The sequence below is a fragment of the Equus quagga genome, chromosome 5 (assembly GCF_021613505.1).
Source record: "Equus quagga isolate Etosha38 chromosome 5, UCLA_HA_Equagga_1.0, whole genome shotgun sequence".
NCBI classification, from domain to species: domain Eukaryota; kingdom Metazoa; phylum Chordata; class Mammalia; order Perissodactyla; family Equidae; genus Equus; species Equus quagga.
In genome coordinates this window covers 14,135,649-14,161,197 of record NC_060271.1, presented here as the reverse complement: position 1 = coordinate 14,161,197, position 25,549 = coordinate 14,135,649, and the positions used below count along the sequence as shown (strand labels likewise).

The following is a 25,549-nucleotide window of genomic DNA, read 5'->3' as shown; positions in this document are numbered from 1 at the left end:
GTGGTTAACAGAGGCCCTGACCCTTGAACCAACCCATCACTCACCAATACCCACCCCCAAATTTTCCCACCAGGGGTTTACTCTCCTCATGCCACCTCCTGAGAGTCCCCTTGCTGGGTCCCCTTTCCACCAGGGCCCCCCACCAGAGGAAAAACCCTTCTTCCTCTAGAGCTCCCTTCTCCTGGGTATCTCCCCATCAGAGGCCCCCAGCCCTCACTGGGTGCCCCCTCACCAGGCTCTTCTCTAGAGAGCTCTCACTTGCTAAGACCTTCCTTATCAGGACACCTCCTCCCCTCAGGGCACCCCTTCACCAGGCACCCCTTGTTAGATGCCCCCTCTTCAGAGTCCCAGCACTCTGCTGGGCTCCTTCCCCACAGTATTACTAGTCACAGACTGGTGTCAGGAAGGACTTGGAGACAAACGTATCCAGACTTCAATCCACAGAAAGAAAACTGAAGCCAGAGGGGGCCAACCACCTGCCTGTGGCCAAGCTGACTTTGACAGGGAGGCAGGTCAGGCTGTGGAAGGCTAAGTGCCATGTGAGGGCTCAACTGAGATCACCTGGGTGACTCAAGCAGCTGTGAGGCGAGCACATGGAGGAGTGTGAGAGAGAGAGTGTGTGTGTGTGTGTGTGTGTGTGTTGGGGGAGCAGATCTCTGTTGAAGGTCAAGTGCTCACTTATGCATATTCAAAGCAGCCACCCATCGATCTGTACTTAATTGTTTTCCTGGGGTTGGGGAAGGAAGTGCTGGGGGCATTGATCTGTTCAGGCCCCCAGCACTCCACTGCCCTCTTCCATCCCCGACTCCAGCCACCTGGCTGCCACCGATCTCCATGGTTGGGGGGCACATGGCAGGAGAGGGACGGCACCTTCTCTTACATTGCCTTATAGGTATGATGACCTAATGTCACAGATGAGGAAACTGAGGCCCAGAAAAAAGAGACTTAAGAGGGTTGGAATGCTGTTAAGTGGCCCAACAGGGGTTTAATCCTGTTCGGCCTGCTAGCAGGGTCCTGGACTTCTATGAGTGGGCTTGCGTAGCTAGATGACCCTTCCAACATTACCCATCCCCTCACCTTAGAAGTCCCCAAACACCAAGCTGCCCTTCTCCCAGTGGCAGGAAGGTGACAGTGTACAGGAAAGTGGTCAGTGGAAATGAAGCTTGGGTGAGTTCCTAGAAGTTGGATGATAAGTCCACTGATGGAACCAAAGTGACTGCCAGCCATGGTCAGATGGGCACCACAGTGCCCCCCCACCCCCACCCATCACTGGGCCCAGGAGATCCCCATCTCACCACAGACTCTCTCCCAGGGGAGAATGCTCAGCACGGGGTCAGAAGCAAAAGACAGGAGACTGGACACACAGTCTGTCCCAGGGCCAAGGGGTTGGGCAGAGGGCTAGTACCCTTCCTTCCCAGCTGCCGGAACCAAGGCTCAGCCCTGCGGGCATGGGGAGGTGAGGAGCCAGTGTACTTCAACCTCAGCACCTTCCAAAGCCATTTTCCTTGACCACAGAGGTAGAGCCACATCCCAACTTCCCAGCCAACCCTCCCACCCTTTCTCGGGCCACAGCTGTACACACAAATTGGGGGCTGAGGGTGAGGCTCAAGGACACGGGAGAGGATGCTGGCTTCAAGCCAGGGCAGGGAGCAGGGGCGCAGGCAACAGGGAAACAGCCAGTGGGCGGTGAACAGCTGGAGGAGCTGCTGAGCGTGGTCAGGGCCGAGGCTGGAGCGCAGTGGGCCAGAGAGCAGCGGCGGGCCGGCTTTCAAGTACTTTAAAATCACTTACAAAGGCCGGATTAAATGATCAGAAATTCCATTTAATAGGACAAATAAAGAAATAACAATCTACTCTATCAGCCTGGAGAAGGCGAGCTGGATGGGTTTTTTTCCCTTCTAAAAAGGAAAAAGGGAAGGAAGGGGGAAAAAAGAAGGATAATGTGTGTTTACTCAAGCAAAGAAAAAAATATTTAAGTGATGTCGGGGAGAAGATTGCAGTAACTAGTGAAGAATAACATCGTCTACTTTGCTGTCAAATCACACCCGAATTTCAGTAATAGATTCTCGGCTGACACTCAATTCAATTCGAAGGTGATCCTGCTTTATCCCAGCCCATCAAATATTAAACACTTGCATTAGCAGGTGCTGCCGCTTCCCGGCTTAAAGCGGCGGGCGGCAGGGCTGCTGAGGCCCCTCTGCTCTGCTCGCGGCTCGGGGACAGGGCAGCTCAACGTTATCTGCACGTCATCCTGAGTCTTATCACAGCTAAGCGAGAAGACCACTTCAGATAACATTAGACACTTACCCCGACGTGTCACCATGATTAGATTATTATTATAATTACGACTCCCCAAGATCTTCCCCAGACTGGGACGTGCGGAAAGGGGTGGAGGGCAGCAGAGCCCAGGAGGGCCAGGCCGAGCCTGGCTGGAGCAGGGCAAGCCGGAACCCATGGCAGGAAAGCAGAGGTACTGGGCACGGCGGTCGCCCTGGTCCCGCCTGACGGATGCCTTTCAGGAAGGGCAGTCTAGCTTGTCAGAGCGAGGGCGAGATGAATTGGCGTCTCCACTGCAGCCACGGGTGTCATGCCGCACAGTTTCATATTCCCAGATAAGGCGTGATAACCAATTGCTGCCATGACATGGCCTCATTCAGCACTTCCTCAGGGGGGCAGGGGCGGGGGGGCATGCACGTGGGTCTGCCAAGCTCCTAATAAGAGGGATTTAATTTTTACAAATGCTGCTTCCAGCGGGGCCTTCACGCACCAGCCAAAGTCCAAAATGATATTAAAAACGGTTAATTAAAACTGCTCTCCTTCAGCCTGGGCTCTCTCCCTGCTGCCTCTGCTGCGAGCCCTGGCATGTCTGCCCCAGGTACTACCATGCACCCCTGCAGAGCTGAGCATTCAGATGTGACCACCAGCCTCGGAGAGCCCCCTAGGCACAGTACCAGGGCACAGCACCACAAGCTCCCCCAACTCCTGCCATCTCGGGTACCCCTCAGGCACAGCCAGCAGACACAGCCAGCCACCCAGAGAACACAGGGTCCTACAGCAATCTGTGTTCCTACCATGTGTGGTCTGAATCCTCGCACCTGCTTCCCCTCTACACCTGTACCCAAGCACCCACTGCCTCCCGCACTCACTTCTAGGGCCCCCACCCCGATATATACACCATCAAGCGCACATACCCACACAGGAACCAACTCACCCTCAGGTTCCTCAGCCCATCCTTCCATTCCCCACTCCCTCCAGACATCCTCCCTAAGAGATTATATCCATCTATGAATCTTAGCAGAGCCTTCCCGGGAGTCCAGCTCAGGGCAAGGTGATGTGGGCTATGTCTCAGAGATTCTGGCTGAGAAGTCAAGGCTGGGACCCAGGGAGCCATCAGAGCAAGAGGATCAGGGAGGCTTTCTCCTGTGGGTGCCCACAAGGACAATGGGGATAAACAGGCCCACGTAGGGTTGGAGGTGGCTAGGAAAGCTTCCTGGAGGGAGTGGTACTGGAGGGCACGAAGAAGAAAACACAGCAAGGACAAGGGAGAATGGCAGGAGCAAACTTGGTGAGAGCACAGGCAAGGGCTTGGGAAGCCAATGTGGGTGGAAGAAGCCATATCTTGAGGTGCTGCCTCCCAGCTCTGTGTAACACTGGCATCAATCAAGGGGCTCTTATTATCATCTACCCCATTTTTCCCACCTGCTTCCTATTCCTGATCTCTCCCACTAGCCTGTGGGGTGTGGGGGTGAGGGACCCAGAGGCTTTCTGACCTTGATCTGTACGGAGCAAAAATCTGTTTTAAGAGCTCTTGCCAAAAGCCTGTGCTTAAGCCCCTTTCCCATGCTGGTTCCAAATTCTCTGGGTGCCGCTTCTGCAACTGCACCTCTCTCAGCCATCAGGGGCCGCCTGCTCAGCTGCTGGTTCCTGACCAGAGGGTGGGGCAGGTGGAAGGATGACTGAGGAACCCCTGAGTCCTATCCAGGGTAGGTGGAGTTGGGATGAAAGATGCTGGGTCTACCAAACCATGCCATCCCAGCCCTGTGCCAGGCAGGCACGCACACTTCCCTTCCCCTGGGCTGCTGTAATTTCCATGCGCGGAGAAGCAGGTGCCGAGCTGCTCCGGGCTGGCTCTCCCCTCTCGCAGCTCTGCCCGCCTTGGCTGCTGCCCCATTAGCTTAGTGGCCAGCCATCTGCGACGGGCCTGCCGCACAGCCCTGCTGTAGGCGCGGCGGGTGGCCCCCTGTGTAACAGGGAGCTTTGCCATTAGCGCCTTTAATATTCTGACACCTCAGCACAGCCTGCTATTACATGCAAACGCTGATCGCCCTGTGAAATTACATTGCTGGGCCTGCGAAATGGAATCGTGTATAATCAGCCTCCTCCATGCACTGTCAGTCCCATCACAAACACGGCGCCCGGCGGCTTACGGGGGCTTAGCAGCTGCGACAAGTGTATTGGGTTTAATAGATGAAGTAGCCCTCATCGGTAGCAGCATCAGATCCTTCAAAGAGGAAAGAAGAGGCATCGACAGCTGCTAGGGTGTCTCTGCCCACCCATTTGCTACCTACCGGGGCCCTGAGAGTGAGGTGGACAGAGTGGGCAGGGCAGTGGTTGGGGCTAGAACCCAGCTCAACTGCAGACAGAAGCACAGACTGCTCTGCAACTTCTAGAAAACCCAGAGCTTCCAGGCCGGCACCAGCACATCTGACCCATCCAGTCTCCCCATGGAGTGGCGAGGAGCAGGCCTTTAACCACAGCTTTGCGTGACTTGTCACCCTGTGGGCCGAAGGCCGATGGGCCATTTCCCAAGACAAGAAACCAAATCAGGTCACCTGCCATTCCCATAAACACCCAACAGATGAAGCTGTAAAGGTGATGCTCTGGAGGATGGGGGAGAGAGAGTGTGACAGACGTAACTACTACCTAACCTTTTATCTAATTGGCCAACACTTCTATAGCTGGTGAACCAAGTACTGAGGCCACAGGTAAACATGAGGATGGCATACCCAGTAGCTCTCATAGAAAGGCAGTGTGTTCAGGCTCAGGAGTCAGACAAACCTGGATTTTGTTCTGAGTTCTGCCGGTTATTAGCACTATAACTTTGGATGAGTTATTAAACCTCTCTGAGCCTGTCTCCTGTTCTACAAAATGGGATTATAGTTCCTTCCCCTAGGTATACCTGAGGTCACTCAGGAATACCCACTCCCACTGCCACCTCCAGATGGCATTTGGGTGCCACCACCCAAAATGCACATTGCCTTTGAGAATGCTGCTCCCTTTCCCTTTTCCAGGTTCAGCCTAACACTAACTGTGGCAGATTGGGTTTTCCAGTGATGGCCACTACACTAACTCCCATCTCGTGTGCTCTTCTTACAATGTGACTTTGACACCTGTTATCAAGAGGGGGAGTTTATGTCCCTTCCTTTCAGAAAGAGCAGGCTTTTGTGACTATTTCAACCAACAGAGTAACGCAGAAGTAATGCTATGTGACTTCAAGGCTATTTCAGAAAAGCCAAGGCAGCTCCCTCTTCATTCACTGGAACACTTGCCCTGGAGCCCTGAGCTGCCCTCTAAGTAGTCTGCTACTTCCAGACTGCTCCAAGGCAGCCATGTTGTGAGGAAGCCCAAAGCAGCCCATGCAGAGACCACATACACAAGCCATGAGACTAGGTGAAGAAAGACAGACCCCCTCCAGGCCCTAGCTGCTCCAGACATGCACTATGCCAGCTCCAGTGACTGACTACAAATCCATCAGAGACCCTGAGCCAGAACCACCTAACTGAGTCCTTCCTGAATTCCTGACTCACAGAAACCATGAGAGACCGTAAAATAATTGTTGTTTTAAGTCACCAAGTTTTGGGGTGATTAGTTACACAGCAATACTAACTGGAAAACCAATACCTACTCACTTCTGGATATACTCTACCAATACCTTCAACTTCTTTCTTGCTGCTTCTAGACTATTCTTCCTCTCCCTTTGGGACTTCCAGAAATCATCTTCACTCTGGGTAACTTTAGTATCTAGAGGGTAACCCATCCATGAACTTTGCCTCTCAATTTCTCAATTCTCTGTGCTCTAATGACCTTCTCCTCTACCTGTTTCAGCCATCTGTCCCTGTGACCACAACCTGGGCTTTATCATCCAGAACTGCTCTCCCTTGGAACTCTAACAATGACAGAGTCCACTCTGACTCCAGCATCCTATCCTTCCAGCTTGTGTACCCTCTCTCCCTCTACTCTTGTTTTTTCCCAGTCTGTCCATCCCATTCGGGCCTCAATCCCTTTGCTACGAAGCCTGGAGCCTTTGAATCTATCACATCAACCACCCATCCCCCAATCTTCAACTTCCTTGTCCACTTATCCTAGTACACCTTCCCTGAAAATCCCCAACCATGACTCCGTTTCTCCACACTTGTGCCTGAGTTAAGTGATGCCAGAAGAAGTCACTTTTACACGGCCACTACGGATACAAGATCACAATCTTAGCAATCCTCAATGGCATCCAACAATCCTATTCCCCTCCTGCTTCCACAAAGATAACAAAAGCTGCTGGGCAGAACTCTTTCAGCTGCATGCCCCTCACCTACAAATGCATCTGTATCTTCCCCAACTGCTCTCTCACCAATGCTGTTCTAACAGAAGAGACACCTCACTTCTTGTCCAGGGCCAATCCTGTACTTGTGCTTTACGTCTCAGGCTTTCCCCACCTCCTCAGGCCCTGCTCCATCTGGTATCCTCTTTCTTTCTAAATCCTTAACCTGCCTTTCTCTGCTGTCACCTTTCCATCAGCATTCAAGCATATGCTTGACTCGCTATCATCTTTACTTAACTTCTCCATGTCTCAGTTTCCTCTTTGTAAAGTGGGGATAATTATAGTCCCTACCCCAGAGAGGATTAAACGAGTTATTGTACATAAAGTGCTTAAAACAATGCGCAGCTCTTTGAGAGTTATGTAAGTATTAGATTATTATTTTTAAAGTCCTTCATTCACTCCACATCCCCATCCAGCTACTGCCTGTTCTGTCAACAACCGAACTTCTCATGGCTGTCTCCACTCACCTGCTCCATCACTCCTTAACCCTGCAGTCTGGTCTCCAGCCCTACCAGCCACTTAGCTCCTGCTAAGGTCAACAGCCCGCACTGTGCTGCCCACATCTATGGTGTTTCAGGTTACTTGCTGCCTTCACCACTCCTCCGCTTGCTTTATCTTTGAAACCCTTCTCCTTTGGTTTTCTCAACATTCTACTCTTTGAGTTTCCCTGACATTTTCCTCACAACCTCCTGTCTAGTTTCTCCTGCATCTGGTCATGCGTACACTCATGTGCTCTCTCTTCCTGTTTTTGTCTACACTCTACCACTCTCCCTGGGTGATTTCTTCAACTCCCTTGTCTTCGATCTCTCCAACTTCCAAGCTGATTTTTCTTGCCACTACTTGAGTGTCAAACATACATATATATGCTATTGCCTACCTGGCATTTCCACCTGGATTTCATTCAGGCATTTCATTCTCAATATGTTTTAGAACCCACTTCAACATCTCCTCCCCAACGTGCTCCTTCTCCTAGGTTCCCAAATCCCAGTGAAAGCGTGGTCTACCTGGTCTACCACAAATGTGGGGGTCAACCTTGCTTCCTTCTTCTTCCTTACTGCACACCAAGTCCTGGGATTGCTGTTTCATGCCTCCGAGACTTGACTCAAGCAATTCCTTCACCCACCTAGAATGCCCTCTGCCTTCTCCCACTTTTTGTTCTAATGAACACATACTCCTCTTTTAACACTCAACTCAAAAATACCTTCTTTTATCAAGTCTTTTCTGACTCATCCCTTCTTTAAACCCACCTACACTCTGAACAGCACCTATAACACTAGATTTGTTTACAAATCTGTTACCCCATGATTCTGGGAGATTCTTAGGGCAGGGAGCTGTATCTGCTTTCTCTCTAAATGGTCTCCACTGAGGGAAGGGAAACAAAGACAGGTCTTTGGGTGCAGTTCTGTCAAGCAGGAAGGCAGAGTTTTCAGAGCTGCTGCTTCTGCCAATCCTATCCAGTCTCTTCAGGAACCACTGTTGTTCTTGCCCAGCAGAACAGCAATTGCCCCAGAGCCATCCTTAGAACTAGGGGTTCAGCTGCCTATGTTAGGAAGGGAGGAGAGACTGTTCCTGTCCTCCTTTTCCTTTTCTGAACTCTCTGGCCTTGTGGGTAGCTCCCACCCCATTCCTCAGGCCCACAGAGGCTTAGCCAACACAGCTATAGCAGCAAAAGGATGCACACTCACGTCAGGTGACACAAAACCATCCTCTCTACCCGTAGCTGGTAGTTCTGTGTGTTCACAGTGTTGCCCGGCTACTCACATCCTTCAGGGGCTCCAGAGCTGCTGTTGCTGCCTCTGTCCATCAACAGAACTTGAGTGGGATAATTATCACCTCTGTGTACTTAACCTTCCTGCTCACTGCCTACAACAGGACAGCCGCCTCTAGTGCACTGGACCACCACCACAGCAAAGGTAGGGGCTGTGCCACAGGTCCAGGGTCCACAACATTTGGAGGACAACTGCCAGCTCAGTTTGATCCCATGAGGGTCCTGAGTCTATTTTTAGGTGGAGTAATCTCCTTCATATTCCCAGAGCCCTTCCTTCATTGCTGAGTCAGAGGGGACTTCGGGACATTGAGGTTTCTGGGATGAGAACCAGATAAGGAGCTCCTGAGCCACGCTGCCTCAGCCCCAACAGAAGAGGCTGGCCTGTCTGGGGCTCCACATGCACTGTCACAGAGTCGAAGGCAGCAGGTCAGTCTGAGCCAGTTGCCCAGGGTAAGAGCTACATTGTGAGTTTTCTTTGTTTTCATTACAATTTCCTCTCTCATTGCTTCTTTTTAGCCAGCTCTTTCCTCCCCGGGGTGCTGGGGATTGAATGAAACACCACCCCCGGCTCCAATAAGTGTATTTCAATTACATCTGTCACTGCATAACGATATAATGATATATCATGTGATATTAAATCCATGGTAATCATATCAGGGATTTTTTTTAATCGTGCACTAATCGCATTATTACATCTCTATAATTAACAACAGGAGGTATAGAAATTCAGTTAAGGCAGAAGGCTCAATGTACTCCCCCCACCCCAACCCCGCCCTAGGTCTCCCAGATTAGGGCCCAATTAGGAGATGGGGACTGCAGGGCACTAGCAAGATGGGCCACAGCCCTCACCTCCCAGTCACCTCCTCAGCCATAGACAGAGCCTTCATCATCCAGGGCTGGCAGAGATAGGCTGGACTGAGATGAGGGTGCTGTCTGTTTTGTGGCTGCTCAGGAAAGAGCTTGGGGCAGAGGCCACACAGAGAGGCCCAGTGACAAGGTTTAGCTGGGCCTTCCAGACCTCCAGCCACTGCAGCACCACATCTTGTCCACGGGGAGGGGTGTTACCTTTCCTTCAAACCAGCAAGGCCCTCAAAGGTGCTTGTAAGGCACGAGGCAAGTTCCTGCCTCATGGCCTTCTGGACCAGAATTCCTCCTGCTATTGACACACATACTCCCTCCCTCTGACCTAGCCTTTGTGGTGGCAGCTTTTAACATCACCAGGTCTGGCAGCTGTGATGTCTCTGCCTCTTGGTCCTATCATCCCTGAGCTGAACAAACCCAATTCTTCCTGGGGCCATTCCTTTCCAGTTCTCTCTCTGAAATCTGGTCCTTCGTATTGCATAACAAGTGGGTTTTTGATATCCAGCGGGGTCGTTTCCTCTATCCCCCCAAAATGGCCCAAGTTCGTATGTCCTCCCACCCAGGCCTACATGGAGAGGGGAGGGGCTCAGGACTGCAGCCTGAACTATGTCAAATGGCCCTCTCTCTCCCACCCTCTTCCTGACTCTGAGCTGTTAGGGCTGATCCCCTCAGGGGTGTCAGAACCAGTCTGCAAAGCAGAATTCTGTGTTTCAAGTCCAAAGCTTTGAACCTGGCATGCAACTAGTCCTCAGTGAGGGGCAGGCATTTTGCTAAGTTTGACTCTCAGAAGTTGGACAGGCCTGAAGATAAAAGAGAAAAATCGTGTCCTTTTTCCTAATAAAAAGGAGACACTAATAGCAGTCAGCACTTAGGCAAAGCACTTTAAGTTTCTAAAGTGCTTTCCAAATTAAAATATAATCCTTTATTGAGCATGTGACGACACCACCACCAGCACCACCGCCACCCACCCCTCACACACGAAGGTGTGTGCATGCCTGCACATAGCACATACACCTCCACTTTCTTATTCCCTGGGAAAAATGAAAAGAGTGTTCAAAACCTTTATCCCAGACCCCCTTCCCTCTACATTGGCTTGCTCATAAAACACACTTATTGAACAACTATCATGTGCCAAGCTCTGTGCTAGGTGCTAGAGATGCACAGATCAAGTAGATTAAGCCAATGCTTTCAAGGAGCTTCCAAGCTAGAATGAGAGACACATAAACACGCGTGTAAACTCACACACAGTGGGGAGCTGAGATCTTGCAAAAGCCCTAAGAGAGAAACCCTCACCAGGCCTGGAGGGAAATCGCCGAGAAGAACCAAAATGGTCTTCAGGGGGGCATCCAAAGCAGGGCCTCAGGAAGGTGGACACGTAGGCCAGGAGCTCACTTCAGTGGTGTGAGCTGAGACAAGAAAGTCCTAAGAAAGCATATGCATGGTGCATGAAACTGCGGGAGTGGATAAGATCACCCAGGAAGAGAATGAAAGTCTTTAGGGTTGAATGAGGCCCTTCTCTCTTCTGACATTTGGAGGCGGAAAAGGGAAGGCTGAGAGACGGGAAGGCTGAACACTAGAGCCTCCAGAGCTAAGGCCCAAAGAGCCTCCTCCCTGGGCACACCCAGCATGCAGGCCCCTATACCTCCCTTTGTCACCTCCACCTTCACTCTACCTGGGTGATACGATGGAACAGTGCAGTGTTTGGACTCACACTGACTCAGTCACCATAAACATTTATTGAGAGCCTACTATATGCCAGGCCACATGCATACATGTAGCAACACAGACACAGTACTGTCCTCAGAGAGCTTCCAGTATATTGGAGAGAGCAGATGTTAAATAAATAGCAACATACGTAATCACTAAGTTATAGCCAAAAAGGCTCAAAGAAGAAAGGTAGGCTGTTATGATGGGACGGAAGACGGGAACCCAACTTAGTTGGGGAATGCTTCCCTGAGGACAGAAACTGACTGACTGGGAGGGGGAGGTGTTTGGGGGCAATGGAATGATATATGTTAAGGCCTTTAGGCAAATGGTATCACAGCACTTGGAGGAATCAAATCAAGGCTAGTGCCTCTGGAGCATAGAAAGAAGCATGAGATGTGGCTAATGAGGAAGGCAGGAGATACCAGGCTATGCAGGGCCATAGAAGACGCGATATGGTCTTGTCCTGCTTCCTAAGGTGACAGGAAGCCATCCAATGGTCTACCACTCATGCTAAGAGATCTTAGGGTGCTCTACCAATGCCAAAAGTTAGTTCCTTTGCGCACCTCCCCCTCTCTATTCCTAAAGGTAGCCAGGCCTTGGAAACACTAATAGAAAACCAAGACCATTTTCTATCTGGAAGGAGAAGAAACTGCACAAGTAGCTGAACTCACTCATTCACTGAAGATTCACACGCTCACTGAAGGCCTGCCAGACTCTGGCAACTCAACTGAATCACATGTAGACGCTGCCCTCAAAGAACTCACAGTCCTTTGACGGGAAACAGACATGGACACCACTTAGAGCCCAATCACTGCGACAGAGAGTGATTAGAGAGAACTGCAGGGGGGATAGAAGGGAGGAAGGTGCTCAGGCCCAGAGGCATCTGGAGCCCAGAAGTGTGTGGGCTACCTCCTGGTCCTCTCCTCACCGCACAAGCAGCAGTTGGCTGGCTGGGATGGTGCTCTCCACACAGACTCAGACTGGGCTGGTGGCAGGAGTGTGAGGAGGACCCTGAGACAAGGCTCCTGGGAAAGGGCTGGAGACCAAGCAGCAGTGAACCTAAGCCAGGATCTTCTGGTTGCAAAGATGAAGGTTCAAAGACTGTGACCAAAGCCACAGGGCAGAGAAGAGGGAAAGGCTCACTGTATTGTCCCAGGATGGTGGAAGGGGCACCTTTAGAACAAGCAGCAGGACTTGAATAGAAAATCATTTCAGGAAATGGTGACTCTAGACCCTGGGCCGGTTTCCTCATTGGAAAATGAGAGGCTTAATTACTTAATTTCTTAGGTCGCTTCCTGATCTGAAATTCATCAGATCTGAGGCTCTTCAACATCCCACATCTTTGCTTACTCTATTTCCCCACCTGGAACACTAGCCTTCCTCTACCATCTTCAAATCCTGTCTGTCTGGCAGAATACCACCTTCAAGAAGCCCTTCCTGATTTCTCTAACTCCCTCCCCCATGTCTCACCCTGACCTCCTAAGTTTATACCACAGTTCTCCCAACAGTACTTTGCTTAATTGTATATTACATATGGCCTGGTAGTCTTACTTGATTGGGCTAGGGACTGTCTTATCACTCACTGACCCCGGACATCCATGTTAGGGGCAGGTGGGAAGCTCTACTCTCACAGGCCCTAGAAGCAGGCTGAAGTCTGGGTCCCCACTCCCTCTGCCTACAGTCCCTTGAGAACTCGACAGGCCTCCACTTGAAAAGGGTGCTAAAAGCAATGATGTCTCCAAGTGCGATGGGAGATATTTGTGTCTGCTTTACCCTTGGCTTTTTGCTCCGGTTCAGGTAGGAGCGGGGTGGGCCGGCTGGCAGATCTGAGAGCGCGGCACGCCCCAGCGGGCAGGGCGCACAGCGCAGAGGAAGGCGCAAGTCAGTCTGGAGTGCTCCCCATTTATCAAGCTCACGCAGGCCGCCAGCCGAGCGAGTCTTTCTATCATTACACCTCTCAAAATCCGATTCATACCACTAATCCTGCCTTCATTCTCCCAGATTAATAACATCTCTTTCAACCTTCACAGTGTGATAAATAGACAAAGAGAGAACAAAAGGAGAGACAGAAGAGAGAGAAAGAGCTGGAGCAAGTCCCCATAATAGAGAGAGCCGAGAAAGAGGAGAGGGAAAAAAGGAGAGAGAGGGAGAGCAGGCGGCGGCCAGAGACTGCAGCTACCCAGAGAGCCGCGGAGGAGAGCGGGCGGCTGCGCCCCGCTATGCGCTCCACTCTGTCCCAGAAGAGAAAGAAAGGCTTGTTAACCGCGCCTTCCTGCCTGTACTTTTGTTCAAATTTTTTTCTTCCCTTCCAATCCTGCTTTAGGTCAAATCCCAGTGAAAATGAGTTTCCTGGCTTCCAGGTCTCCTCCCAGCCTCCCTACCAGGCCCAGGGACCAACCGGGCCCCTGGCAGCAGGGCTGGATCTAGGCACAACATAGGGCTGGGAGTGGGTGTAGCAAGGGCAGAGCAAGCTGGCCCAAGGCTTTGCCAGAGCTGTTTCCTTAGCCTGACCCTCTGCCCCTTCCCTGTTCTTTAGGCAGAAAGGGAGAGGGAACAGGGCAGAGGGAAGGCTTGGGGTCCATTCCCTAAGGCTCTGTCCTACACATCTTTCCAACCTAAGGCTCCAGCTTGTCAGTTTCCAACCCAGCCCCCCAGCAGCCCAGCTAGATGGTGAAAGTACACGTGCCTCAGGCTTGCTAAAACAGAGGTGTGGCCCATACCTCTAAACTAGGATGGAGAAGTATGCTAGGGAAAATAAACCCCACTGGGACCCAGCCCTTTCCCTAACCACTGATCTGTGACATTTCTTGTTCTCTCGGCCCTGACGCTCACCCACACTGGTCTCCACAGCACACTCTCCAGCCTCCTCACAGACTCAGTTCAAAGAGCCCCCCTTCTGGGTGCCGGGCTGAGCCATTCCAGAATTCAGGCACTCCTTCTTCTGGGCTCTGGAAGGCAACACCATTTACGGCACCCTGTAGTGACTATATGTCTCCCTCACGCCACTGGGTGAGACATTGCCTTCTGAGTTCTCTATTCCCAGGTCCAAGCTGCCCATGGCACTTTCACTCTTTCTTGACTTTGCCAAAACTAGCCCCAACGGAAGACTAAGCTGAACACGGCTCAGCCCTCCCTCTAGACTGTAAAGTATTCCTAGGAAGCCGGCCCACAGAGCTCAGAGGCAAGGCAGAAGTGAGCCACACCAGGAAGCTCGGGTGGTCCTATGCATTCACTGCCTTCACAATTCATCAGAGTAGGGGAAGGTGGGACTGCACCAGGCCGCCCGGATCACTCTATCCCTCGGCAACACTCTCAAGGAGTCGGGGATGTGGAGAAGAAAGACCCACCCTGCCCAATCCAGACTAGTAGGAGGACCTTTCCAAGAAAGTGAAGGCTCCCTCATGGACAGCGTCTGGTGATGGCCAGGAAACACCTGAAGCAGACCCTCAGTAGAAAGCTGGTGTCCTGGTGGTCTGTTTAGTGGCAGGTCCCATCTAGGGGCCTTTGCAGGCACTTGCCAGATTCTTTCCTCCAAAATCCTCCCTCTACCCCCTGCCCCCAAACACAGCCCTCGTTTTAGATCACAATGGCTACTGCCTACCTCCACCATTCACTCCTGGGGACCCCACCACTTTCAGCTCCAACTCTCAGGTTTGTCCAGTTACATCTCTACTTGGGGAAATAACTTGAAAGTTCAGAGAAAAGGGCCAAGTAAAAGAGCACAGTGGGTAGAGGGTAGTCCTTGGGATCATATCCCTTTCACAAAAAGTCCAGAATTTCTGTTAACCTTCCCTCAGCCCCATATCAGAAGAATTCTCCACAATTTCATCTGTTCCACTAGGCCTCCAGGATCAGACACCTGCAATAGGGAGGGTGGAAGAATGACAATGACCCATGATGTTTATCCATGGGTCCAAGTGACGCAAGGAGGTGGGGGGCTAAAGAGGGAGGGCAAGAAGGAGAGAGAATGATATAGTCTCAGTGAAGGAGAATGGTCCTCCCTACAACCAAACTGGCCCACTGGTGCCCTGGCCTCTAGGGCAGGCTAGGTCCAGCTGGTGACACAGGCTCACGCTGCCTCTGAGCCCAAGGCCACAGTAGAGTTCCAGAAGTATGGACCCTGGGCCCTTCCTTCCCTAAGAGCCTGCATTGCTGGCAGATCAGATAGCCTCAACCAGAGTCAACCCTACAGCCTTCTAGACACACACAACAGCAGGGGCAGACACCCGTAAATTTATTCTAACCAACTTCCATATTCTAAACTCCCAGACAACTTCCTGGACAGCTTCCTCAAGGGCTCAGAAAGATGGTCCAGCCCTTGCAGCCCCACCTCTGACAGGAAGACCCTCCCAGGCTCTGAGAAGAGAAGTCATGGCAGCCCTTCTATCCTCTGCCTCTACTGCCAATCCTTACTCCATACACAGTCTCAGCACCTCCTCCAAGGTCAGCCTCTACCAGGTCATCCAACTCTGAGGGATGAACTTCACCCTCTCAGGAGGCTTGGCCCCTTCACTTGAGAGAGACAGCCTAGACCGCAGTCAGGGACCTGTCTGGGGATCAGACAGAAGGAAGTCAGCCAGACACAAGAGGGTCTCTGGCAGGTCAAGACGCCAGAGCCGAGCAATGCTTTCCCCCAAAATCAGACTTTGAAAGCTTACTTCCTGAGTAATTGGTTCTAGAGCCCACTCCTCCAGGCAGCCAGCGACATAGAGCAGGGAAGAAGTTGGGTCCTAATGTGTAAAAAGCTCCAGCAAAGCAAAATCATTTACTCTTCGGTGCGACTGCTCAGCAGAGCTAATAAATCTTGCATGAGCAGGGCCGATTCTAATTTCCTAATATGAAAAGGCATTTGGATTGAGAGAGAGGGGGAGATAAAAGTGATTGAATCTCCAATAGTCCAGGTTACTGACAAGAAACATCCTGCTCAGCCCTGAGAGAAGGATGGCAGCGCCTGCCCGCCCGCACACACCCATCCGTTTTGCCCCCCTCTTGGCGCGATACATCTCAGTCTCTTCTATTGACAGGACGTGGCTTTAAACACAGTTACACAAGTTATCATTTCTGCCTTCTGATCAATCTGAATTTTCAGGACAATTACCCTCTTAATCAATGATTGCTATCAGCAGCCCTGCGCCTGGACGGATTTCTCAGCAAGGTAATCATGCCGCCAGGCTGGATGGCGCGTGCATAGGCAATGAAGCTCCGGGTGGGGTCTCCTCCCTCCCTCCTGAGTCCCCCATATCCCAGCGCCACTGCCAGTATCGAGGACAAGGACGGCAAAGTGTGAAGGCCACTTCAAGGAGTGATGGGAGTAGAAGGAAGGGAGGGGAGATGGCCCAGCCACCCAGTCAGCCTGCCAGACCACCTGACTATGGAACAAACCTATTAAAACCCTAGATTTACTGCCCACCACCCTGATGCATCTCCACATGCCCTCCTGCCATCATTCCTACCTTCTAATTAGCCTAATAAAGCCCAATTCTAATTATGGGCTCAAACTATTAGGGTGAGTAAGTGCAAAGAAAAGAGAAATATTGGTTTTACTAATCTCTCAGAGGCTACTGGTTCTAGAAATTCCTTTTCTTCCACTGACCTGGTTCATATGGGCTACTGACTGGAATGGCAGGGGCAACTTCTTCTCCTCCCTCAGATGCCCAGGCTTCAAGCCTGGCTTCAAGCCAGGAGGCCACCCAGCCCAACATTCCCTCCAGGGTCCTCCCATAGATTTAGCCCTCTACATAGAAAACAACCCAGGCCCCTCAGGAGAAGAGAGACCAAGAGGGAAGGGTAGAATCAGTCTCTCCCTCAGTGTGGAGCTAGAGAGAAGCCATATCTGCCACTGTGGGGGCAACTCGGGAAAGTTTCTCATATCACCTGTTGTTGGGCAAAGGACTTACACCAGAGAGGCCAAAGGTGGAATGAAAAGGGCATGGTCCAGGATACTGACACATGAATTTATGCTTCAGCATGGGTGGCAGATATGGGTATACAGTTATACCAGGGCAGAGTGGGTTATGGAATTAAAACAGGCCCCCACAATTTGCTATTATTTGGAGGGAGAAAGAAATAGAAAACATGCATGTATTCATTCACTGGCATCTACTGAGCGCTAACCATGGGCTAAGCAGTGGGGATACAGCAGTGAATGACACAGAAGTGACTCTCCTCTCAGGAGCTCACAATCTACTAGGAAAGACAGATAAATGTAGGAAAAAAAGCAAAGACAATAAAATGAACTTGTACACAAATATTCATAGCATCATTAACAGCTAAAAAGTACAAACAACCTAAACGTCCATCAACTAATGAGAGAATAAATAAAATGTAGTTTACCCACGGAATGGAATATTACTCAGCAATAAAAAGAAATGAAGTACTGATTCATGGTACAACATGGATAAACCTTGAGAATTATGATAAGTGAAAGAAGCCAATCACAAAAGACCACATATAAGAAACTCCCAGAATCGCAAGAGGCACATTCAGACAGAAAGTAGATTAGTGATTCGCTTAGAGCTGGGGCATTTCGGGGGAAATGAGAAGTGAATGCTAATGGAGGTTGTTTTAGGGGATACAACACTGTTCTGAACTTAGATGGTGATAATGGTTGCACAACCCTGTGAATATACTAAGAAACATTGACTTTTACACTTTAAATGGGTGAATTGTATGGTATGTGATTTATATCTCAATAAAACTTTTAAGTATACTATGATAGAAGGAGTGCAAGGAGCCCACAGCAGGCTCCCCAACAGTGAACAAAGCCAGGGAAGGCTCCAGCATAGTGCCCAGGTACTCAACGTAGGTGTCTGAAGAGGGAGGAAGTTCCCATTGGGAAACTGGAAAAGTCTTCAGAGAGGACATAAAGGAGTTGGGTCTTAAAGGATGAGCAGGAGTTCACAAGGCAGAAATGCAGCAAAGAGCATTCCAGGCAAATGGAACAAATGTGAACAAGGCCTGGAAGTGAACCACACAGGCCATCTTGGTATAGTTGGAAAGGTACTTTGGGGATCTCAAAGGACAGGCTAGAGAGCTTATGCTTCATTCAGTAGACATCAAGATTTTTCAAGTAGAGAAGTTAGATGTTAGAAGTTAGAAGTTAGACAGGATAGCTTGGGGTTTGATGGTTCAGGCACGGGAAACAACGTGTCTTTAGTTGAAAGGACATGGTTTTTGGAGTTGGATATCCAGGGTTTAAATCCTTAAATTCTTTTCCCAATGCACCTGAATGACCAGTGAGGCCTGGGATTTGTTATTTTGCTCACTATTGTATCTCCAGTGCTTGGCAGAGTGCCTGACCCAGTAGGTGCTCAAGAGCCATTTACTGAATGAAAATGAATGAATGAATGACTACGTTGAATTCAATCCCATTTGACAAACATTTATTGAACACCTACTGTGCAGCTGGCACTCTGGTTACATAGCGTGAGCTCTTCAAAGGTAGGGCCCCTCCCTGACTGATCTCTGATCCTTGCCTTGGTGCCTTACCCAGGTTGTGTTCTGCTTGACACAGGGCAGGTGCTCAAAGTGTATTAATTCCCTTCCCTCTCCTGGGCTAGGAGGTTCCCCTGAGGCCAGGTGAATCTTGGATAGGTGTAGCCTGAACTCATCGCTGTGGGTGGCAAAAAAGGGGAAGCTGAAGTGGTAGGGGCGGAGGGCTTCAGGAGCAAGGGGTGGTGCCCACGGTATTTGTCCCAAAGCAAGCCATGGTGCTCTAGGAGGCCAGCGGGCAATTCGAGTCATCAAAGCCAGTGAAGAACTGAGTGGGGCCGAGCCCATCCTCAGAACTCTCTGCGGACTTCCCTACACGCAAGGCAGCGAACCCACATGCGGGGCGGAGGCTAGCCTTGGTAGCGTGGAAACATAAGCTGCAGGACTTGCAGGTGGATGAGGGGAAGAGCTCAGCCTTATTTCATGAGCATCCTGTCCTGACCCTGGAGATCTGCCATTTCCACATCTCCCCTCTGGTCAGGAGAGCCCTTCAGCTCATGGCTAACCACAGGATGAAGGGGGCTCCTCAGTCTCCCAGCCCCCAATTCCTGTAGGGCCTCCCCTCCCTTCTCTCTTCTTCCCTCCCTTTCCTTCCTGCAGAGCTTCCCTCAAGCCATAAAAATAAAATAAAACACAAACACCCACAGTCCAGGAGGAGGGCGTCAGACAGATAATGGGCATTTTATATCTTTTTATGACACTCCCCATAGGCAGCTCGGCAATCACAGCGCAATAAAGGCAGGCATGCAGCTTGCATAGTTAAACAACTGCTGGGTAATTAGGCACAGCAAACACACCACTGGGGAGGCCTCAGGGCTGCCCTGGGATCTGCCTGCAGCCTGCTGTACTGCTTGCAGCCAAGTAGGTGCCAAGCCCAGGCCCAGCACCATAAGAGCTGGTTGTGGTGCTGAGGACAGACCACTGGCTGCTGCCATATGCATACTTGGGCTCACGCCTGTGCACACTCACAAGCACACCTGCCCACACCCACACACAAGCACTTCCTGAGCAGCTAGACCTCATCTCCTCAGGAAGGCCATGCCTCTTCTCCAAGTAGGGCAGCCTAGGGTCTCTCAAGGGCTCTGCTTTAAGGTCCTTGAAGAAGTCACAGGCCTGGCTGCAGCAGGGGCTAGCCCATCTGGGTAGCTTTGAGCTTAGCAAGTCACACAGGCAAGGGACACGTGAGCACAAAGACACGCTTACATGGATTCTCTCTCATAAATTCTGACTCAGTACAGAGCTAAATTCGAAATAAATTATTTTTTAAAAACACATTTACATATACCATGCACATATTCCTATCACTGCACTTACCACCTCTATTGTATTTCCTCCACCTGCCTTGACCCACCCATCTTCCCTGCTAGACCAGGAGCTCTGCACAGGTGGAGACCAGACTCCTTCTTCTCTGAGCCTAAACGCCATGATGCACAGGGTTTTGAAGAGTGACTGGTAGCAGGATGTGAATTTTGATGTCCTGGCCCAGGCAGAGACAGGTCACTTGCTCTCCGAGGCCTAGGTCCAGGCTGATCTAAGCCCAGCCAACAGAGAGAAGTCCTCACCAGAGCTGAGGGAGCTGCACTGTGAGTCCATACAACGCCTGTTCCTTTCTAGTGACCCAGCTAAAAAATTCAAATTCAAATTCAGAAATTTCAGGGAACTGATGGTCAATTAATGGGACACAATATACAAAATGCTCCTGCAATCCCACTTGAAGACTGAGATGGCCAAAGGTGCCACCTCTAGGAGGCACCCAGTCTACAGCCATATCACCCTGAACCTGATCTTGTCTAGGAGCCACCCAGGGAAAAACCGCTCTTCCCTCAAGAGTGCCGACAACAGGCCAAGTCAGCTCACAGGAAGACCCTGGGTTGAGCCAGCAGTCCCATATGAATGTGAACACACAGCCAGCTACTTTTTCTGGTCTCTCCCTGGCCATCACTCTGTGTCTGCCAAGACAACCAACAAAGAGGATCAAAGGCCAGGAAAGGCCTGGGCTGTACCCCACCTTTAAGGTACTGAGAGGCCCCTTCCTGCCACCTCATTCTCTTACAGAGAAGCTTGCAGCCTCAATGACAATCAGCTCCAGTCCAGGCCACCCCGAACTGTAACAGGAGCCAGCTGTCCAAACTCCTCCCCAACACCTGAGCCCCAGGCTCTCCTGACCTGATGCCAGGCAATACCCTGCCTTCCCTGGACCCTCAACTTTTCCCAAAAAGAGATCAAAGTAGCTAGGGGTGAAAGAGGGACTTCTCTCACCTTCCTTGTATCTCATTTGCTCTCTGGGAGCAAAAAGAGGAAACCTAAGGTACTATGAATGATCTCAGAACAGCAATGGTAGAAGAGACCACAAGAAGAGATCACCTCATCCAGCTCCAGTATTTATTAGATGAGGAAACTGAGGCCTCAGAAAGGGCAAGTGACCCAGCACCAGAACCCATGTCTTTATCTCCTAGCTTCAAGTTCAGTCCAGGGTTCTTTGTTTTGCACCATGCTGTCCTCTAGAGACAAGGGCCTCCTCTGCCCACGTCTAGGTGCCCGAAGTCGGACCACGGAACCCATACCTACCTCCTCACCCATATTCCCAGGTGTGGACACATGTGCACACCTGAGGATACACACACATAAACCTCCTCACAGGGAGAGAGAGACGCTTCTTTAACACATACAGACATGCATGTACACATGAGTGCACCCTTTTACACACACAGACAGATCCCCATTAAATAGGTGTCACTCCCGAGAGACCTGGAGTGTGAGGCCAATCCCTAACCTTCCCCAATCTCTGATTTTCACTGACCATACAACTAGCATGATGTGTGTTTGCCTGGGCCTCCAGCTCAAACCAGGCCAGACCAGAGGAACTGCCTTCAGGTGTATCTGCTGTGGGAGAAGTGACAAGAGTGAAGTTATGGGAGGAGAGAAGCTGGATTTACATCCTGGTCATATGGCCTTGGGCAAGCTTCTTAATCTCTCTGAGTCTCTATTTCAGCACCCATAAAATAGGGACAATAGCCTCTTCCTTGCTGAGAAGCTGTGAGGACTCAATGTAATAACATACATGAAGCCCTCGGCACAGAGGCCGGCACCCACAGGGCTCACTGTGTTGGTGTTCTATCATTGATACCAATAACTGTGGTCAAACCTGCCTTTCCTGAGTGACTGCAGGGCAATGTGGGAGATGAGGCAGGGCTGTGCCCCCTGCCTTCAAGGAAGTCTCCTTGTCCTTTTCAGTAATTCCTCCTAGTTTCCAAGGTCCAGACTAGCAACAACAACACAAAAAGAAAAACACAAAACAAAACGCAACCTGGGAGAAGGCAGAGTAACTAAGGGTTCCCTTAGCTCTGTCAGATTTAACGCTGAGCACTGACAAGGCTACCTCTCCCTTGCCACCACGCCCCACCTCGCCTCTCAAACTGCCCTCAGCTTTCCCACAGTATCTATATGCTTCTCCAGCTTCCTGAGGGCCCCTCTGTTTGCCTAGCTCTGTGGATTCAGAGAAGAAACAGACCTAGTCCCTCTCCTCAAGTGGCTCGTGGTCCTGACCAGGGACAGACCAGGACATACACAATAGCCAAGAAGCCCAGACCCTGGGCTATCTGGGCCCTGCGACCTGGCCCGAGGGTTAGCGTATGGGCTGTAGTCAGGATGCCTAGGTTTAAAGGCAGGCCCTAAACAGACCCAGGAGAGCTCCCCACTCTCCCCTGCTCCAGAGCGAGCTCAGAATTCACTTTCTCAAAGACACAAGAGTAAGACAGAGGAGGCTCACGGTGGGAGCAGGATGAAGAGGTTGCACCACTTGACAGGACACAGACTCTGAGCAGCAGCCAGCGAGAGGCAGACAGACCCCAGGGCGGGCCTCGCTGTAAAGACCTGGCACACAGGGCACTGCAAGCAGCTCCAGGGTAGAGGTCAATCTGCAGCAGCTGCAGGGAACCTCACAGAGGAAGCAAGACTTGCAGATGCCTTGAGCTGATTCCCTCACTTTCTCCTTCCCCCTTGTGGCTACACTCACCAGGGATGCAGAACAAGACAGGCTGGCTCCCTGGCTGAGGGTGTGCCAGGCTGCCCACCCACACAATGAGTACCAGCACTCTAAGAGCTTTACAAACCTGATCTAATTGGTTCCTCAACTATAATTTGCCACATTTCGTGGTAAGGATACTGAGATCTTCTGGCATAGCAGTCTTAGAGTGCCCAAAGCCAAGACTGCTACAAGGCCTCCTTCCCTCCCTGCTCTCCTGGGCTGCAGGCTCCTTCTTCCCTCACATGGACACACACGGCAGCTTTCTGCAGCCACTGCCCATCCTTGGAAGGCAGCTTAGTCTGGCTCCACTCCAGATACCGGGCGGTGGTTCCTTATAGCACTCTCTTGCTCTCACTTTCTCCGCTTTTCCTCTGGCAAAAGGAAAACACTTGGTTGGCCCACATCAGCAGCTTAAAACACCTGAAAACTACTATTTATAGTTCCCCAATCTGGCAAGCTGTTTCTCCCCTCCCGGCCTTTGTTCACACTGTTCTCTCTGCCTGGAATGCCCGTTTCACCTTGTCTCCTGAAAACTTACTCATCATTCAAGGCTCAAATCAAGTGTTTCCTCAAGGAAAACTCTGTTTTCTTTCCCGCACCTCAGGTGAAAATGACTCCTCCCTCCTTTGTGCTGGAGGCAATAGAGCAAATAAGTTCAGACCATGATCTCTGGAGTCTAATTCCTAGATCCAAGTACCTACTCCATCACTCGCTAGCTGTTGAACCTTGTGGAAGGTACTTAACGTCTCTGTACCTCAGTTTCCTCATCTGTAAGATGGCTAATAACAGCACTTACCTCACATAAAGGATTAAGTGAGTTAATTCACATAAAGCTTTTACAGAAGCACCTGTTTATTATTATTATTAATTATCTCTACAAACAGGAAACCAAGGTTCTGAGAAAGTGAGTAACTGTCAAAGTCATAACACAGGTATGTGAGAAAGCTAGGAACTGTCGGAAGGTGACTGTGACTCTGTACTCCATTGGACAGGCCAGCATGCTGATGGCAGCTGAAATCAAGGGCATGAGATGATCGGCTCTGTTCCTCGGTGTGAGCTGAGTGTGAGTTAGTCCAAGGATGGCATTCGGCTCCTCCCCCCTAGTGCTCACTTGAATTCTGCTGGGGGAGCCTCTTTTCCTAGCTCCTCCCAACAAAGGCTTATGTCTACCTCGAGGTCCTGTCTCCTGTGCCCCTGTAACCTTGTCACTTCGTCTCCGGTGTCAATGTGAGGACAAGGGAGGAGCAGAGGCATAGTGCTATCGTTCCACGCCCAGGACAACTCTAGGAGTGGGTACTGTTTTTCTTGTTTTACAAAGGATGATACTGAGGCTGAAAGAAGTTAAGTGACTTTCCTAAAACCCCACAGTTAGTAAGTCCAGAGTCAAAAATCTAAATCGAGCCTATTGGACTCCAGAGCCGAAGTTCTGTGTGTCAGATATTAGTCATCTTTTATAGGTTCAGAGAGGTAATGGAATTTGCTCCAGATCACATAGCTAGTTAGCAGCAATATTAGAAGTTTGAGCCAGACCCATCTGGCTCCAAAGCTCTTTCTCTTGCACCAATGGTCTCCAGCCTGTGCCACATCCCCATGGGCCAGACTACACACTAAGTGTCACCTGAAGGCTAAGTGAAGGGTAGTCTCACAGATAGCCATACCGTCTATCCAGGTTTATGCAGACAGTGTTGTAATTAACAAAACACAAATCCATTTAAAAGCCAACCAAATTCACTGTAGCTTTTTTTTTGGCCCTGAGCTAAGATCTGTTGCCAATCTTCCTCTTTTTGCTTGAGGAAGATTGTCACTGAGCTAACATCTGTGCCAATCTTCCTCTGCTTTATGTGGGTTGCTGCCTCAGCGTGGCCTGATGAGTGGTGCTAGGTCCACACCCAGGATCTGAACCTGTGAACTCTGGGCCATCGAAGCGGAGTGCATGAATTTAATCGCTATACCACCTGGTTGACCCCACATTGTAGCTTTTTTCTTTGTGTACTTCCTTTACCTCTATACACTCAAAATATAAGTTCCAGAAAGTCCTGAGGGGGGAAGGGAATGTGTGAAGTTTTCTGACATTACTAAGAGCTCCATGTATTCTGCCTGCCCACCTCCCTAAGAGCTCTCCAAAACCACCCTTAGGTGTCTTCCTCAAGATACTTTCCTGATCCTTAGTTGAAAACTCACAGCACGGAAGTGTCTTTTGTGTAGAATAATGGTTCAAAGGTCATTAGCAGCAACAGGAGGCACAATCCCCTTCAGGACCTGAGTCTCATGAGTGTTAAGAACCAATACAGTCTCCAGCAAAGAGGCCTCAAGTCCTGAGCTGTGGAAGGAAAGAGTCAGGGAAGTGAGTTTCTGTCTTTCCTACTCTGGCCTCCCACTCCTTCCCTGCCCACCTGCCTAAGATACATGGTCTGGGGAAAAGAACACGCCTACCTGAGTTCAAATCCTGGCTTTATGTCGTCCTGGCTATGTGCCCCCAGGCAAGTTACTTAACTTCTCTAAGCCTATTTGTCTGGGAAATCTGGCCAGGGAACAGGCATCTAGACTCGAGCGCATTAGTCCAGCCTTATATTCAATGTGGGTTCGATTCATGCATGTTGACACCTAGAATGCTAAGCCCAGTGCTGGGCGCTGGAAACAAAGATGGTTGGTATACAGACCTCAAGGAACTCACAGTTCGGCAGGAAACACAAACATGTCAGCAGATAATTACAAGAGGATATGATACACTGAACACAACATACTGAAGCCATAAAAAAGAGGAGGCGATTACTGTTTCTACCAGAGGTGGGGGAATGTCAGAGAAGGCTTCTCAGAAGAGGGTTTTGAAGGATGAACAGGAGTTTTTCCAACACACTAAAAGGGGAAAGGCACTGTAAGCAAAGGGAACAGAATGAGCAAAGGGAAGTGAAATAGTCAGGTCTACTTGAAGAGCAGCAAGAAGTGTGATATGGCCGGAATGTCACAGAGGGACAGGAGATATGCAGATAGGGATGCTGCAGGGAGTTAGATGATCCAGGGCCTCAGGTATCTTGCTCAAGGGAAAGGATGGACCACAGCCTTCAACACCTACCCTCTTGGCTCCAGTGCTCTGCCTGTCAAA

At 50.5% G+C, this 25,549-nt stretch overlaps 1 protein-coding gene across 5 annotated transcripts in view; it reads right to left on the bottom strand.

The window, feature by feature from the left end:
• Positions 1-25,549, bottom strand: part of ERI3 (ERI1 exoribonuclease family member 3) — a 126,971-nt gene that overhangs the window by 25,703 nt on the left and 75,719 nt on the right. The gene's annotated exons all lie outside the window — the stretch shown is intronic.